The 16,523-nt window shown below is 41.4% G+C and overlaps 1 long non-coding RNA gene across 1 annotated transcript; it reads right to left on the bottom strand.

Moving 5' to 3' along the window:
- Positions 1-2,416: 2,416 nt before the first annotated feature.
- LOC143831127 (uncharacterized) lies at positions 2,417-12,959 on the bottom strand. The gene is made up of 3 exons (XR_013228736.1): positions 12,950-12,959; positions 3,012-3,198; positions 2,417-2,528 (listed from the first exon to the last, which is right to left on the bottom strand). It is a non-coding gene; the product is annotated as an uncharacterized LOC143831127 (long non-coding RNA).
- Between the last annotated feature and the right edge of the window lie 3,564 nt (positions 12,960-16,523).

The following is a 16,523-nucleotide window of genomic DNA, read 5'->3' as shown; positions in this document are numbered from 1 at the left end:
GAGAGCTATTCCACCAGGCATTTAGTTGAGGCCAGGCTGACTAGAAGATCTTGCCCCTCCTTTGAATGTCAAACTGAAACAACTACCTGGAGACAACAACCAGGGGGGAGTTGGCTTGGTTGGTGAGGGTTGGTATGGAAATGAGTTAGAATGTGTTTTATAGTATTTTACTATTGTTTTAACCCTTGTTGTAAGCTGCCACAAGCCAGCAGGTCCTGGAGTGGTAGCTATGAAATTTAATTAATAAATATATTAAAAAATCTAAATATACCGATGAGACATGTTGTTAGAAATGGCTCATAGAACTGTGTCTAACTTACATATCATCATTAACACATGTCTTTCATTTCCTTACATTTTTTCAACGCAGCAGCAGCTTGTAGAAGCATTCTGTTCAAAACATTGTGGTGCAGACCTCCTACGTCTTCAGGTGATAGATCTCATGTCTGGATTTTCCCCCTTGTAAAAAAAAAACCAACCCTCCCTGCACATAGAAAACTTGCCCATCATGAAATGGTTAGGCTTTAGTCATTCCTCTGAGTTTCTTGGATGGTTAGAAAGATTTACATAATCCCTTGACTGCCTTCTGGAGTAATATAGTCCCATGATGGTTGCACCATGTGCCCACCACTTTCAATGCATCTGTCAGCCCACATTCTTCAAGAATCCCATGTAATAAAAGCAGCTCAGTAACAGCAGTGTATTTGTACTGGCATGCCTGCAAATTTGGGACTGGCTACCACAGGACTTAAGCTGTTGTCAATGGCCCAGGTGACATTCGTTTGTTTAGAGAGGAACCATGGAAATGGGACATTCAAAGTCCTTTCCTCACTGTCACTATTTATCCATAACTCTGCTTGAGATCCTGCAACACCAATGTGCTAGGAGTCTGAGTCCTAAGCTAGATGATCAATGGTCTACTTTGGATTTGATTTGTCCTCATATAAATGGTCCCAGAGAACACTTCATCATGGATAGATATTATCCTTTTGTTGAATTTTAACAGAGATACATAAAGTTATGGCTAGAGGTTAATTGCCCAAGAAAGTGTTGAGGGTAAATATACTCAACCAAAAGTCCTCGCGAGTCTGGAATTCTGCTGCCTCATCAGTTAAGTTCCTCTACCTGTACTTCCACTTATCCTATACCAAATTTCTGCTCTTTTATGCAGTCCCATCAAGCAAGTGTACCATGGTTTCTCTTGTCTCCAGTGGCCATTGTTTCATATGCTTGCATTGGCTGCTATAATGGGTGGGCTGTGGTTCCTGATCACCTTGGAAACTGTGATGTGCGGTGAGGGCCATTTGCTTACATTTTATTTAAGCCATATTTATTCTTTATTTAATAACTCTATTTCCAAGTGAGCTCCTTCACTACAGGGGGAAGCATAGCATGCTCTGTTCATGCTTTGCTCATTCTCTTCCATCCCAAAGATGCTCCCCACCCCAGCAGGAATTCACTGTTCACATACAGTACTTTGACAAAGAAAATGGTGGGAATAAAGGCCCAGCATGCCCAGGGAAGAGATGTGCAATTTTCAGAACTCACTGAAAAGAGGGATGCTCGATCACTTGCTGGTTCAATTTGCCATCTGTCTGCAGGTTGCCATCAGCACAGTTGAATGTTTGGCAAAATCTTCCTCTGTGTTCAAACAATTTGAACATGTTCAGTTGTTCCTGAGAGCTGATTGTGCATGCACAGTTACTTCCCTGCAGGTTTATCAACTTCTGTTTGTGCCCCCCCCCCCAAAAAAAGAAAACTTTTTGCAGTAACTTACGGATGCAAAGAACCTCCCTTATAGTTGCCTGACTTAATGCCAAAAGCAGCTGGATCCGTTTGCATATATGTATATCTTATACTGTCTTGTAGAAGACTCTCTTTGTGACCGCCAAATTCTAATTAGTATAATTTGTTTGGTTAATAAAAGTGCTATTTTGTGACCGCATGCCATGTTTGTTCACGAAAAAAGACAACTTTTTTATTTTGGGATTTGTAGTTCATTGTAGTTCATCCCATGTGCTTCATGGGATTTGTAGTTGTGATTATCTGCACAGATGAGAAGATCAGCAGGCACAGTGAAGCTCATTTAGACAATGTATTCTTGAGCGGGCACAAAGAGAAGGTGATCTTACGCTTAAAAATTATTGCAATATTATGACCCAAATATTATCCTGAGTAATACATGCCTTACTTTTATGAGTGTGAAAGAGAGGTTTCAGGCAATATAGTGATAAAAGTTACTGCAAATTAAATTCCTATGTTACAAGTGTTCTTTATTTACCAAGACTCAACCTGTCCATTTCTTTACTTCATTCGTTTCCCACCTTTTCCCCCAATGGGAATCCAAAGCAGCTTACATCATTCTCTCTTCTTTCAGGTTATCTTCATTACAACCCTGTAAAGCAAGTTAGGCTGAGAGTGTATGACTGTTCCAAGGTCAACTGGCACACTTCCATGGCAGAAGGGGAATTTCACTTTCCTTGTCCAGCACTCTACCCACTGCACCACACTGGCTGTCTTCCTTGACCCTGTGGTGTAAGAAGCAAGTTAATGCTGGGAAGCTTACAGAAAGTCTGCACATTTGAGCAAAATAGCAAGGTGAATTCATGAGGGGTTCAATTTGCATGTGAATTGGAAATCAATCATTGTAAGTTTGGATGCCAATCACATTTGTGTCAACGTTCATTAAGTATCCATTATTGAAATTACTGTATCTTTCTTACTAAACTCTTTTGGGAACCTTTGGAGTTGAGGCCAGAATGTGTTACCTGCTAGTCCCTGTGAGACTAGATTTAGGAGTCTGAAGCTGCATGAAAGGCTGAAGAACAAAATAGGCGTTCCTTTTGTTTTCTGTGAATGTGGTACATACTATTCCTTGGAACTCAGCTTTTGAATTGGTTGAGAAACCATTACTAACTTTTCCATGTCAGTTTAGTTCTAATCTTTGACTTCCTACTCATTCCCCGTGACTTGTATGAAGGATTTTTCTGCTTTGACCTTCCAAGACTTACCGTCTGTCAAATCCCATCCATGCTTGTCTACTTTAGTCAGGCATCAAATTAGTTCCACAGACATCATCCATCATAATGAAGAGAGGTGTTATAACATTATTTAGTCTTCACAATTGAGTTCCATTATTCCTTCAAGGAGTTCAGTGTAGAATATATAGGATAGCTCCATTTTATCCACATAATAACCCTGTGAGGTAGATTAGGATGAAAAAGAATGGGCGATCTAGGGTATGGGGACAAGGCAGCCAACCTTCCCTAAAAACTCCTGTTTATTTGAGAAAAGATAAAATCCCAGGTCATCTTCCAAGTTTGGTTTTAAGTGGGGAATTCAATCTGAATAGTTATTTTGATTATATTATTTGTCGTTTATGCTCACACAAGGAAGTGGACTTTAAAACAAAACATGAAAACATCAAGACACACAAGCAAGGAAGAGGATTAGCAAGTATTAGTGAAGCCATGACAACAAAACAAGAAAGTCTCCACCTGCTCATGAAAGACAACAACAGGAGGACAGACATTTCTCCCTGCGGAAAGAGGTCCAAAGTTTCAGTGCCATGACTGAGAAGGCCCTTTCTTGTTTAAATATGCAACCTTCAAGATTCTGTAGTGTTCATGATTCAACAGTATAAGAAGAATATTCTATAGGGGGCATCAGAGTAGATAGGTAATTAGCATATTTAAATTAGGAACTTCCTGATATATTCAAATAACCCCCTCCTGTATCCCAATTGACTCAAATAGAGACCTCCTCCTCCTTTGAGTACACTTCCTGTGTGCTTTTCCTCCAGAACAACAGTTGGGTGGCTAGACCAGTAGTACCCAACTCCCGGGCCTCAGTACCGGGCTGCCAGCGGCCATGCCTGCCTCCCCCCCCCCCCCCGCAGTGAGAAGTTCGCCAGGCCGCGAGGAAAGCGGCCGCCAAACCAGCCGCTTTGCTTGTGGCCCATCAATAAACAAGAAATGGCGAAACCTAACACAACCCTCCTACCAATATCTGGTCACATGGGTTAGGAGAGGGCCATCTATGTTCCATAACCCAGTGCTAGGAAACAGTAGCAGTAGCACTTGAAGGGGCACCCAGAGAGCACCCAATGGGATGGGGCCATGCTCATCCTCACTGCTTTGGCCTCAATCATAGATCCAGTAGAAGAGCTCTGTCTTGCAGGCCCTGTGGAACCCAAAAAGCTCCTGCAGGTCCCACAGCTCACCCGGGAGCTCATTCCACCAGGTCGAGGCCAGGCATGCTTCTCTAGGGCTGGGAATTACCAACAAGTCAGTACTCACAGAGTGCAAGGCCCTTCGGGGGGCATAGGGCGATCCCTCAGATATGTGGAACCCAATCCTCCAGCAATAGGGTCTACTTTGTTTCCCAAACTTTTGCTACCACCATTCTGGCTGCTGTTAAGGCATACAATAACAGTACATTCAAATCTTTAGGTATTTCTTCACTCATTACACCTAGTAGAAATATTTCTGGTTTCTTTTTGAAGTTACCTCCCAACATTTTCTTAAGATCTATATATATTTTATTCCAAAATTTAACCATCCTTGGGCAACTCCACCACATATGGAAAAAGTGACCTTCATTTATCTTACACTTCAAACATCTCTTGTCAACATTCATAGACCATTTTGCCAATTTTGACAGAGTTAAGTACCACCTAAAGTAGAAGAAGAAGAAGAAGAGTTGGTTCTTATATGCCGCTTTTCCCTACCCGAAGGAGGCTCAAAGCGGCTTACAGTCACCTTCCCATTCCTCTCCCCACAACAGACACCCTGTGGGGTGGGTGAGGCTGAGAGAGCGCTGATATCACTGCTCGGTCAGAACAGTTTTATCAGTGCCGTGGCGAGCCCAAGGTCACCCAGCTGGCTGCATGTGGGGGAGTGCAGAATCGAACCTGGCTTGCCAGATTAGAAGTCCGCACTCCTAACCACTACACCAAACTGGCTCTCCAGTACATTTTATAAACATTTTCCCTCAAATCATTACTATCTAAAAACTTAATTTGTTTCTTCCATAAGTGTTCCCAAGTTTTCATATCTATTGGATAGCCTAGACCTTTGGCCCACTTAACCATAACTAATTTAACACTTTTCATTTCAGTGTCCCATTCTAATAGCATTTTATAAGCCTTTGATATAAGTTTCTCATCCTTGTCTATTATCTCTATCTCAAATCTGGATTTCTTTAAAATAAAACCTGTTGCTTTGTCTCTCTTAAAACATTCATATACCTGGTGGTACTGAAAACATCCATCCACTGCCTCAGAAATTTCTTCCCACCTCAACATTTTAATGCCTTCTTTTGAGTTAGTCAAAATATCTCTGTATCTAATCCACTGATCTCTCATATTCTTTTCTGATCTTTTAACTATCTCTTTAGGAGAAATCCAAAGCGGGGTACACCTCTCTAACCTAACTTTATATCTATTCCATGTCTGAAGTAAGGCTCTTCTTACAAAATGATTCTTAAAATCTTTATGTATCCTCTCTTTATCATGATACATGTAAGCATGTCATCCAAATCGTCTGTCAAAACCTTCAAGATCTAATAGTCTGGTATCATGCAATGTCACCCAATCTTTAATCCAAACTAATTTAACAGCCTCATGATATAAATATAGGTTTGGAATAGATAGCCCACCTCTTTCCTTTAAATCTGATAAGATTCTAAAACTAATTATTGGTCTTTTCTCTTCCCAAACAAAATTTTGAATATCCTTCTGCCATTTCAAAAAACAATTTTCTTAATTATAATCGGGATTGATTGGAATAAATGCATCATCCTTGGAAACACATTCATTTTTATAGCTGATAAAAAGTGAGAGGTTAAGTTTGTTCCATTAAGTTAGATCTTTCTTAATATCCTCCCATACTTTCTCATAGTTATTACGGAATAGTATTAGATTTTGATTAGTCAACCAGACACCCAAATATTTTACCTTTTTTTCACATCGCAAACCACTAATCTCCTGTAAATTTTCCACTTCTTCATACTTCTAATAAGATCTGTAGTTATTCCAAATTCCCTAAGCCTTTTTTGGGATTACCCAAATAAACCTCTCTCTTTATTTACTTGTAGGAAGTGTGATTGTGTTTTCTCTTTGAGTTCTAAGTACATACAAATGGATCTTTCTTTCTTTCTTTCTTTCTTTCTTTCTTTCTTTCTTTCTTTCTTTCTTTCTTTCTTTCTTTCTTTCTTTCTTTCTTTCTTTCTTTCTTTCTTTCTTTCTTTCTTTCTTTCTTTCACCTGTCCCTTAGAGTGGGGCTCAAGCGGCTAACAACATAACAATACAATAGCAATAGCAATAGCAATAACAAAACCTTAATTTTAATAACATCCAATTTACTACAGTTACCGTAGGGAAACAAGGAAGAGGTTATTCCATCACAGCCCTTCTTTTCCATCCCCAACTGGATTAAAAAGGGCCACTATTCTGAGCAAAAAAAAAACATGAGCCACAGGGTCTAGCTATTCTATGGTTCAGGGCAGTAGTGACATCTTAATTTTGGGGGCCCCCAGTTCCTTTACCATATACAAGCACAAACCCCTCTTTTAGATTATCACTGCACAAGAAAATCCAGCTTCCATTGATCCCACATTCCAATCTTCCCAACCCAAGTTCAATATTATATCTTCTACACCAACATTTCCCTGTATCATAATGTGATTTAGGCATGGCCAAGATGTGATCTAGATACTAGGTGAATCATAACCTTCAGACGATCTTCCCACTAATTTAAGTAATGTGTGAAGGCTTCAAAATATGGCAAAGAGACCTTCTGAAAAGTTCATTCTTGATCTTTATTAGAGTTCTGAACAGCAAAACAGGAAGTTTGATACTTTTGTATTATATTGGATGAAATAAATAAATGGGTATTGTACAGCAGTGGTCTGCAACCTTTGTCAGGCTGCGGACCGCTGCGCCGGGGTGCGGGGAGAGGGCGACCCGGGGCCCCGCGCGTGCGCGGCAGCCCCGGCGCAAATTCGCATGTGCAGACTTGCCGCGCGTGCGTGTTTGCGCCCCCGCCGGACGCAAATGCACACGCGCGGCAAGTCTGTGCGTGCATGTTTGCGCCGCTGGCATGCCGTTGGCCATGGCTCCCTCTCCCCGCCCCTCCAGGCCGCAAGGAAATCGGTTGCCGAAGCGGCCGATTAGCTTGCGGCCCGACAAGCTTCTCTTCCCACCCCCTCCCAAAGCAAAAAGCTTGCCGGGCCGCAAGCTGATCGGCTGCTTCGGCGGCCGATTTGCTCGCACCCTGGCGAGCTTCTCGCTGTGGGGGGGGGGCGGGAAGAGGGAGCCGCGGCCCAGCGCCGAGGCCTTCGTGGCCCGCCACCGAGCCGCAGCCTGGGGGTTGGGGACCACTGTTGTACAGCATTTTTCTCAATGCAGTGTGCTTTATAATATTGTTGCATAACTCATAATTCACGCTAATTTTACTCTAGCTACAGTAAATAGTATTAGGATGATAGTTAAGTTTCAAGCAAAACATCTGTGTTAAACAATATCAGCTCAATAAGTAAAATACGAATAACTGGATCATACACAATGCAAACTAAACCGCAGAGTGAAAATAAAATGCTAAATTATGTGAGCACTCCTCAAACCCAATTTAAATTTCATCCACTGCTGAGACTTCCATTTACTGGCATCATAACTAATAACAGAAATGTTGCTGAAACATCAATCAATTTGTGAAGGCTGTTCAATCAATTTATTTACGGTCATAGACCAGCCAGTAAAAAAGCATAAAATTACAAATATAAAATCAATTATAAATGGGTGAAAACTAAGAAAATAAGAACAATTGTATATAGATCCAGTATAAAAGAGAGAGAGAGAGAGAGAAAAAAAAAAAAAAACACTAGGGAACAGGGTTGGTCCAGCTCTGCCTTATTTTTATAGCTACCCAAGCAAATCTAGCGATAATTTTTGTTAGATCTTTATTTGTGTCTGAAAGTAGTAGCTTAAGACGCTGTTTCCTCAAACCTCTGGGGCATTCTGCGAGCAATGAGGCCAGTGAATTTGTACGGATGTGACGATAGAGCCTGCACTCAAATAGGACATGTTCAGCTGTCTCTATTTGACCTTCGCCACAGACACACTTACGTGCTTCTATCGGTAGCCCCTTGAACTTTCCTTCCAGGAAAGCGGAAGGGAGGGCATTATAGCGGAGAAGAGTAAAAGATCTTCTTTGTTCAGAATGTGGAAGATCAGTTAGATATGGCATTAAGACAGCCTTATTAAGAAGGTCTTTCCCAAAAAGTGGGTCCAATATCTTATTGATATCATGCTGTCTTTCTACATCTATTACTCTGTTCCTTATTAATTCTTTCGCTTTGTCATGTCCCAGGCCCAGAATAAATTGATAGGACAGACCATAGGAACACAGCTTCTCTGGTAGTGCTTTTAGCCAGGGTGCGACAAATGAGTCTGTTAGTAGAAGGCTGATAAGACCCCTCTGCCGAAATACCAGTTTAAGCCAGAACATAAGGGTTGCCATCCAGAGCCTAGTCTGAACATTAACCATTCCAGTCTCTATCCTAATTGCGATATTGGAGATGTTATTTGGCAATTGGAGAATAGTTCTCAGAAATTTAGACTGGACCTTCTCTAGGTTAGATAGATTGCCAGAGATGCTTATTGGGGCCCCATAGGTTAGTTGTGCAAGAGCTTTAGCCTTAAAGATGTTGATGGCCGCTTGTATGCATCTTCCACCTTTTTGCCAAAAAAATTTCTGAATTGCACTTGAGCTTTTCTGCGCATTTGATGAGATATAATTTATATGTGCAGTTCTAGCTTGTGTGGCCTGAATTATGACTCCCAAATATTTGTATTGTTTTACTTGCTCTATCAGGGTCCCATTTATTCTCCAAATGTGAGATTTTGGCTTCTTTCCACAAACCATCACCTGAGTTTTATTATGGTTCACTTCAAGGTAGTTTGCTTGGCAATACAAGTTTAAGGCACTCAAAGCTCTTCTCATTCCTATGGGAGTCCTAGAGAATAAGGCTAGATCATCGGCATAAAGCAAAAATGAGATGTGTTTTCCACTGATTTTTGGAGGATGGAAATTTGGGTTTTTGAGATAGCTGCCAATGTCATTAATAAAGTAATTAAATAGGAGGGGGGCCAATATGCATCCCTGCTTAACTCCCTTTGTTGTCTTGATTAAATCTGTGAGATGTCCTTGAGGGCTACATTTAACTCTTATGGCAGTATTTTCATGTAGTTTTTTAATAAGCACAAGTAGCCTCCTGTCAATGGAGGTCCTGCCTAATTTGGCCCATAACAGATCTCTTGGAATAGAGTCAAATGCAGATTTAAAATCAACAAATGAGATATAAAGGGAGGTTGATTTCTTTGAGGAGTATTTAGCTATTAGGTGATCTACCAGCATACAATGATCCAGTGTGGAATATCCTTCTCTAAAGCCTCCTTGTTCCTCTGCTAGGATGTTCTCTTCTTCTAGCCAGTCTCTATATTTCCAGCAAAGGTGCCTAGCATACAGCTTACTTATGGTGCTGAGGAGGCTTATTGGTCTGTAGTTTTGGGGTTCCTTCCTATTTCCTCTCTTGTATATGGGTACCACCACTGCTATTTCCCAACCTTTTGGAAGGATACCTGTTCTATCAATTGTTGTAAACAGCTTAGCCAATACTGGCACCCACCATTCTATGTTCCTTCTAATTAGTTCAGGAGGTACTAAATCATAGCCAGGGGCTTTCCCTGATTTAAGGGTACCAATGAGCTTCTTGACTTCAGAGTGATTAACTTGTGGCCATTCCGGTATCCTGGTCAGCTCTCCCACATCTGTTGCCTGAATTAGCTTTATCTCTAATGAAGAGTATAGCGCCTTATAATGTGCTTCCCATATTCCCGGTGGGATGGTTGAAGCTGAAACTGATTTTGCTTTACAATCAGACACTAGTTTCCAGAACCAAGATGAGTTTTTATCGAGAACAGCTTGCCTGATTTGTTCCCAGGCTTCTCGAGCAGCCTTCTTCTTTTTAACAAGAATCACGCTTTTATACTTCTGTTTTAATTGCTTGATCTCATTTCCTATAACATCAGAGGGATCAGTTCTATAATATATGTATTTATCTCTTAGGGCCTGTTTTATGGCTCTACATTCTCCATCGAACCAAGTATTGGAATGGCTGTTTGTCTGCTTATTTTTACCTTGCATAGCATTAGATAATGCATCCTGAAAGACCTCAATCAGGCTTTCATACCTGTTTAGGATTGAGGTACTTTCAGAGTTAGAGAGAAATTCTTTTGTTTTGTTAATAAAAGATGTTAGGCTAAACAGATCATTAATTATTTTGTCTGTCTTGATGTTCCATTTAATTCTTGGTAGACAGTTCTCCTCAGCTGCAAGCCCCTCAAAGCACTGGGTTAGCCGAAGCCGATTGAATGGAAGAGTACAGGATATTACTAAGGGAAAATGGTCACTATCATAGAAGGATGAAACCTCAAATGACCTCAGAACTTGTATCAGATTTTTAGAGACAATTATATAATCAATTGTACTCATTTTATCCCCAGCCCAAAATGTAAACTCCGCTGGATGGTCCTCAATTGCTGCACCATTTAAAATAACTAAATCCAATCTATGTGCCATCTGAGCCAGCATAAGTCCAGCATAGTTGTATTTGGTGTCTTTGAACACTCTTGCGAGTAAAGGCTCAGGTGTGTCTATTTCAGGTACATGTAAATTATAGCCAGCATATAGGGCACAATCATCATAACCCATCCTAGCATTGAAGTCTCCTCCAAGTATAAAACGTGCAAGGGGATGAGCATGCATTAGTTGACTTACATAGTTCTCAAAGCCCTCCCAGGAAGCCTCCACTTCTGCTTTTGTTCCCCCTGGGGGAAAGTATACATTTACAAGCAAGTATTTCATCTGTTGGAATGACAAGATCACAGCCATGGCTAGCTGTCCAAAATTAGACAATGATTCTGATTTTATCGTTAGCTGAGTGGACACTAAAATGGCTAGCCCCCCTTTTGCTCTACCATGCAAAGAAGCCTGTGCTGGAAGATCAAATGACTTATAGCCAGGTAAATATGGGGAATTTAGAAGCCATGTCTCCTGAACCATGATAACATCAAAGATGTTAAGAAACTTGGAGACTTGTGGATCAGTTTTCCTATTAATCCAACCTCTGGTGTTCCATGATATCAAGGTAAGGTCCTGCCCTCCCACAACCTCTTCCCTCAGTTCTTGCTTATCTAGTCAGTCCAAAGTGATAAGATCCAGTTGACCATCTTGATCATTGAAAACACATCCATTCTTTGGTGGCAAAGGTTCGTTCCCCATGATGTGTTGATGTTTCTGTGGCGAATTATTATTAAGCAGCATCTGGGGTAGTTGTCCAACACAATCACTGGTGTTCTTATGTATGGAAGGCACATCCAGATTCACATCAATGGGCTGAACTGATTCCTTCGTTGTACTAACATTTTCATAAGGGGTTGTATAGGCCGTTTCCATTCTATTTACACTGGTCGCTACTTCTTCTAATTTAGCCCCAAGATCCTTCAAGCGTGATGTTATTGCATCCTGTTCAACCTTGGGCAGTTTTCCAAAAGACTTTAAAAGATCTTCTTCTATCGAGTTTTCCAGATAAAATGTCCCACTCTCTGTCTCTTTTTGTCCATTATTTTTACTTTGATTAGTCAGTGACTGTTCTGATAAATTTTTATTCGAAGCTGCTGGGATATGTTTCAAGACTGATTCTTCTTTCAGCTGATGTTTATAGATTAAAAGAGGCATGATGTCAATGTTCTTAAATACCCTACAAGGGAACAGCCCCATCCTAGTTAGCCTTTCCTTCTGCCTCATCAACAGCCTAGGGATAGCTGCAGAGCTAAAAGTTAATACTACTTTTGTTGTTTGTTTCGGGCTGTTTAGCAACTCCGTTGCAATCAGGTTGATGGAATATAGTGGTCTCCTTAAGATGTTGCTCAGATGTCTTATTGCTATTCTTAGAGGGGCCCATGGTGGTAGGAATCCTCCAAGTGGGCAGACTGTCAGGCAAATTTTTTCTTTTTGGAGAATAAGCTTCTGGATATGAGACAGTGGTTGGATAGTCTGAGCTGTTGACCAACCAATACGTCCAGGCTTCTTCTCTAATGGCTTAGTGAAGTACTGGGCATTACTTCCTTGTTTTGACTGTACCACATTTATTAATGATTCAATTTTTAGAGAGAGATCTCTCAAATCCTTTTTGATATCACCTACCATATCAAAAATACTCGATACAGTACTTGCGGTCAGAGTTGCATATCTTGCTATTAAGCTGGCTCCAGTCTCCTCAGAGCTTATCTCCTCATAGCTAATTTCGGGCTTCTCATTCCCAATCTTCCTCTCAATTTGAGGCTGTGGTCCGCTCGGGTTGTCTTGCCTTACTGACAAGGTCGAATGGTGATTTGAGACTGGCACGTTAAATGTTGTAGATCCTTTCTTTTTAAAAAAATCATCAATTTTCTTTTGCTTGTTAGCTGGCAAAACCACCTCCTCCTCTTGGCTATCCCCCTCTGCGTTTCTTCTCCTCTTACTTCCACCCATTGCAGTGCTCATTAAAGTAAAATATCCTGCTACAAGTCAGCAACTACTAATATCTTCCGGTATTCAAACTTCCAGACTTAGCTTTCAGAAATATTTTCTATAGACGTTTTGCAAGGTCTTGCAAGGTTTTACGGCATACGTGGGTGGGGTGGAGAGCGTGAATGAGAGGTAAGAAGGTCTCGGTAGGGAGTCCTTATCTTTGTGCTCAGCTAGACGAAACAAATAGTTAAAATTCCAAAGCAGAAGACGGAGCTCCTAAAATCATATCACTGTACTGACTCAATTAAGAATTAGATAAAAGTCTCAGCTGTTAATGTTATAATCCTCAGTAGAGAGAGAGCCGCCATGCGTCCTACCTCGTTAGTAGCTCCCGGAAGTCTCCTTGCTGAAACATCAGTTTTGCAAGGAGCCCATTAGGAGAATGAGAAAATAGAGACATCATAAAAGAGAACCAGTCTTTCTTTTTAAAAAAATACCGCACTGTAGAAGCTCCTTATATAAACACACAAGGCTAGTGGGTGGAAATAATAACAATGTATTGAATTGGCTGTTACCAAACATGCCCAACACCCAACATTTCTCACAGCATTACTATTTGGGGATTTCCTATGACTAGAACTGGTCCAGGCAATAACTGACTGTATGGTAGGTCAAAGGGGGAACAGCAGAAGAATCAAATGAGGTGCTCCACATTTAACTTGCTCATCTGAAATCAAGTGTAGTAAGTTAGGATGTGGTAGCAGTTGGATATGAGAAAATGTAGTGATTTGATGTTTTTTCTTGAGGTGACTGGCTATCTTCTCCCTTTCTCCCACTAGCCAAAAAGACAATTGACTTATCAAACATCTAAAATGTAAAACCTCAGTGTTCCTGAAATGAATATTTAACTATATTGTCAGAGGCTGGAACAGCCTTTTTCAACCTTTTGACCATGTAGGAGCCCTTGAAATAATTTTTAAAGCTTTGAGGAGCCCTAGAAGTTATGTCAGCGGGCCATGCCTCCCCTGCCAAAACCTTGGACACCATCACCTGCATTAACTGGCAGGCTTGGGTAGGACTGAGTGGGGGAGAGATGGGAGGCAGTAGGACTGAGAGAGGAGAGGCAAGAGTGCAGGCCCTGCCCCCTCCCAGATGCAGAAACAACAAGAAAACTCACTCATGCTTGGAAGAGGGGGAGCAATGGAAATGACCCGTTCCGTCACTTGTGGCCAAATCTATTAAGGCACAAGTGAAAAGGCTGCAGACCCCCACCAGAACTCCCGTGGACCCCCACGGATCCATAGACCTCTGGTTGGGAATCCCTGGGCTAGAAATTGGAATCTGGGAATGGTGTTGTCAACTGGTCTGGATAAAAAAAAATGTATTGTCTCAATAGGAGAGGCTTAACAGGGTGTTCAGCATGTGATGTTATGGACCTCCATGCCACAAAAAGCTTCAATGGACAATTTCCACATATTAAGCCTCCGCTAAACGGTAATGACTGGGGAAGGCACTGGCAAGGCCACCCTGTATTGAGTCTGCCATGAAAATGCTGGAGGGCGTCACCCCAAGGGTCAGACATGACTCGGTGCTTGCACAGGAGAAACCTTTACCTTTACCTTTAAAGGAACAAAATAATGTTTTTTCCTCCAGGACTCTTGGTGACCATGCAGATGGAAGCTGCTGCCTCTTGCTAAAATTCTTGGAAATTTTAACTAGAACAAAGAATTACCTGTATCACTGAACCCTGCCGAGATTTACATCCAATACCAGATGATGTAAAAAATCTAACAAAATGTACTTTGAGACTACTTTATGATTTTTGCATGAAAAATACCCCATGAATGTCTGATTTACTTTCATAAGTTCTTTAAAAAATAAAATAAAAAATGGTTTCTGATGTACCTATCCCTATATTACCCACCTTAGATATGCTATCAAAGTTTGTTCCTTGGTAATATTGGGGTTTCCTTCGCTCTTTCTGTAGAAAGTTTAGAATAACGTGTGTTACAACCAAACCTAAGAAGGACTGCTGGGAAGAAAGACCCATTTTATTCAACAGGGCTTATTCGAAAGATAGTATTTTTTTAGGATTACAGCATCTGTCACCTAAAAATAAATAGTGGGTGGCAGCCAATGGTACAAAGTTTTCTGTAACATGCTAAGAAAGGAGATGTCCCCAATCAAGGAATACAGGAACAAACACTTTGCAGGTTCCCAGATGCTAGGAAATATTCCTCCAGCATCCTTTCCACCACAGAAGCAAGTGGCCAACAAGGAATGGATATGTTTATATCCACAATGGAAGGACCAGGTTTTTATTGTGAGGATGGTACATGATTTAATGTTGCCCTGCAAATATTAAATATACATTTTACATTATTTACTGTTATCTAGGCACACTAATGAAAGTTATTCCCATACACATGCAAACTTATTCTTGAATGAGGAAAAGATGCAATAGGTTTCTTCACAGAACAAGAGGAGAAAATAATGAGCATAATGGATGTCGTTTGATGCTTCCTTACCAGGACATTACCAGGTGCATGGGGCTGACCCAGGTAGCTGGAACATCCAAGCCCACATCTCATTCCTTTCTAAGGGCCAGGTTGCCAAGAATTAAATGACACCCCAGACCAATTTTAATAGATTCAATATTTTTAGAGTCCAAATTTATGGCACTCCATCTGGCTGTCCAGTCTTGGCAGTATTGTACTCTGACCATTATTGACAATTCACTGAAATCTCTAATGAGAGTGAACTGCAGTAAGTCACGCATAGGGTTAAATTTGGTAATTTCATTTGACCAAAAAAGTATTCCTTTTATAAGCTGATAGGAACCTGGATCTCAGTACTCCTCACTATGTCAGAAGAACATCCAGTTTTCTCACAGAATACACTATAATGAAATTACTGCACATCTTTGCTTATTCAAGAGGTCTTCTATTTTTCAGCCCATTGCTCAAATGTTTAGGTCTTTCATTTCAGAAATCTAAGAGTGGCTCAGGAAAAAGTCAGTTTTAATGCTAAGTGTCTTATTATTGGCAATTGCAGCCTTCCGTTGCCTAGCAAAGTACTTTTTATCATCTTACGGCAAGCCTGGAGAACATTCTGGAATGACCTGGAATGAAGGTGGCATGTTCAGGCAGGAGTGGTTTAAGGGTTTGCATGTCCCGTAGCACCAGAGCTATTTTGATCCTTTAAAACACTTGGGGTAGGAAAAGAGTTCTGCACCACAAGCTCAAAGTAAATACCTGGTTGCCAACTCTATGTGGGAAATTCCTGGAGATTTTGAGGATGGAGTCTGGGGAAGATGAATTTGATTGGGTAGTCTGAAGGTAACAGTCCCTGAACTCTAGCAGGAAGACTAGAAAATGACATCTGACATCCCAAGGTGAGGCAATTGATTAGTGTTTTAACACAGTGGTCCCCAACCTTTTTATCACCAGGGTCTGGTCAAAGCTTGACAATTTTACTGAGGCCCGGGGGAGGGATAGTCTTTTGCCGAGGGCCGCTCCTGCCACCTGAGCCCCTGCTCCACTTGCTTTCCCGCCGGTGCCCCTGACTTCCTGCCGCCTGCTGGGGGGTGCTGCCAGCAGCAGATGCACAGTGCCACGCCGAGGGGGAGACCCAGCCATAGCGGCCACTGGAGAGCACCGAAGGTGAGCTGGCAGCAGAGTGGCAGGACAGCCCCTGAGGAGGAGGAGGAGGAGCCGTGGCCCGGTACTGACTGGTCCACGGACCAGGGGTTGGGGACCACTGTTTTAACATATTGACAAATTTGAAATTTGCCCATCCTGGGTAGATCAGCTATTGGGCTCTTTTTGCTCAATAGTTAGATTGGAGGTGATAATTTCCCTATCAACTAGAAATGATCCTTATTGCTGCGATGAAGGATTCCTTAAAGTAGTGGGTGTGGTCGTTTTATGCATGCCTTGAAGCTCGGGATAT

The sequence above is a fragment of the Paroedura picta genome, chromosome 3 (assembly GCF_049243985.1).
Source record: "Paroedura picta isolate Pp20150507F chromosome 3, Ppicta_v3.0, whole genome shotgun sequence".
Lineage (NCBI taxonomy): Eukaryota > Metazoa > Chordata > Lepidosauria > Squamata > Gekkonidae > Paroedura > Paroedura picta.
This window is presented reverse-complemented; position numbering and strand designations above follow the sequence as displayed.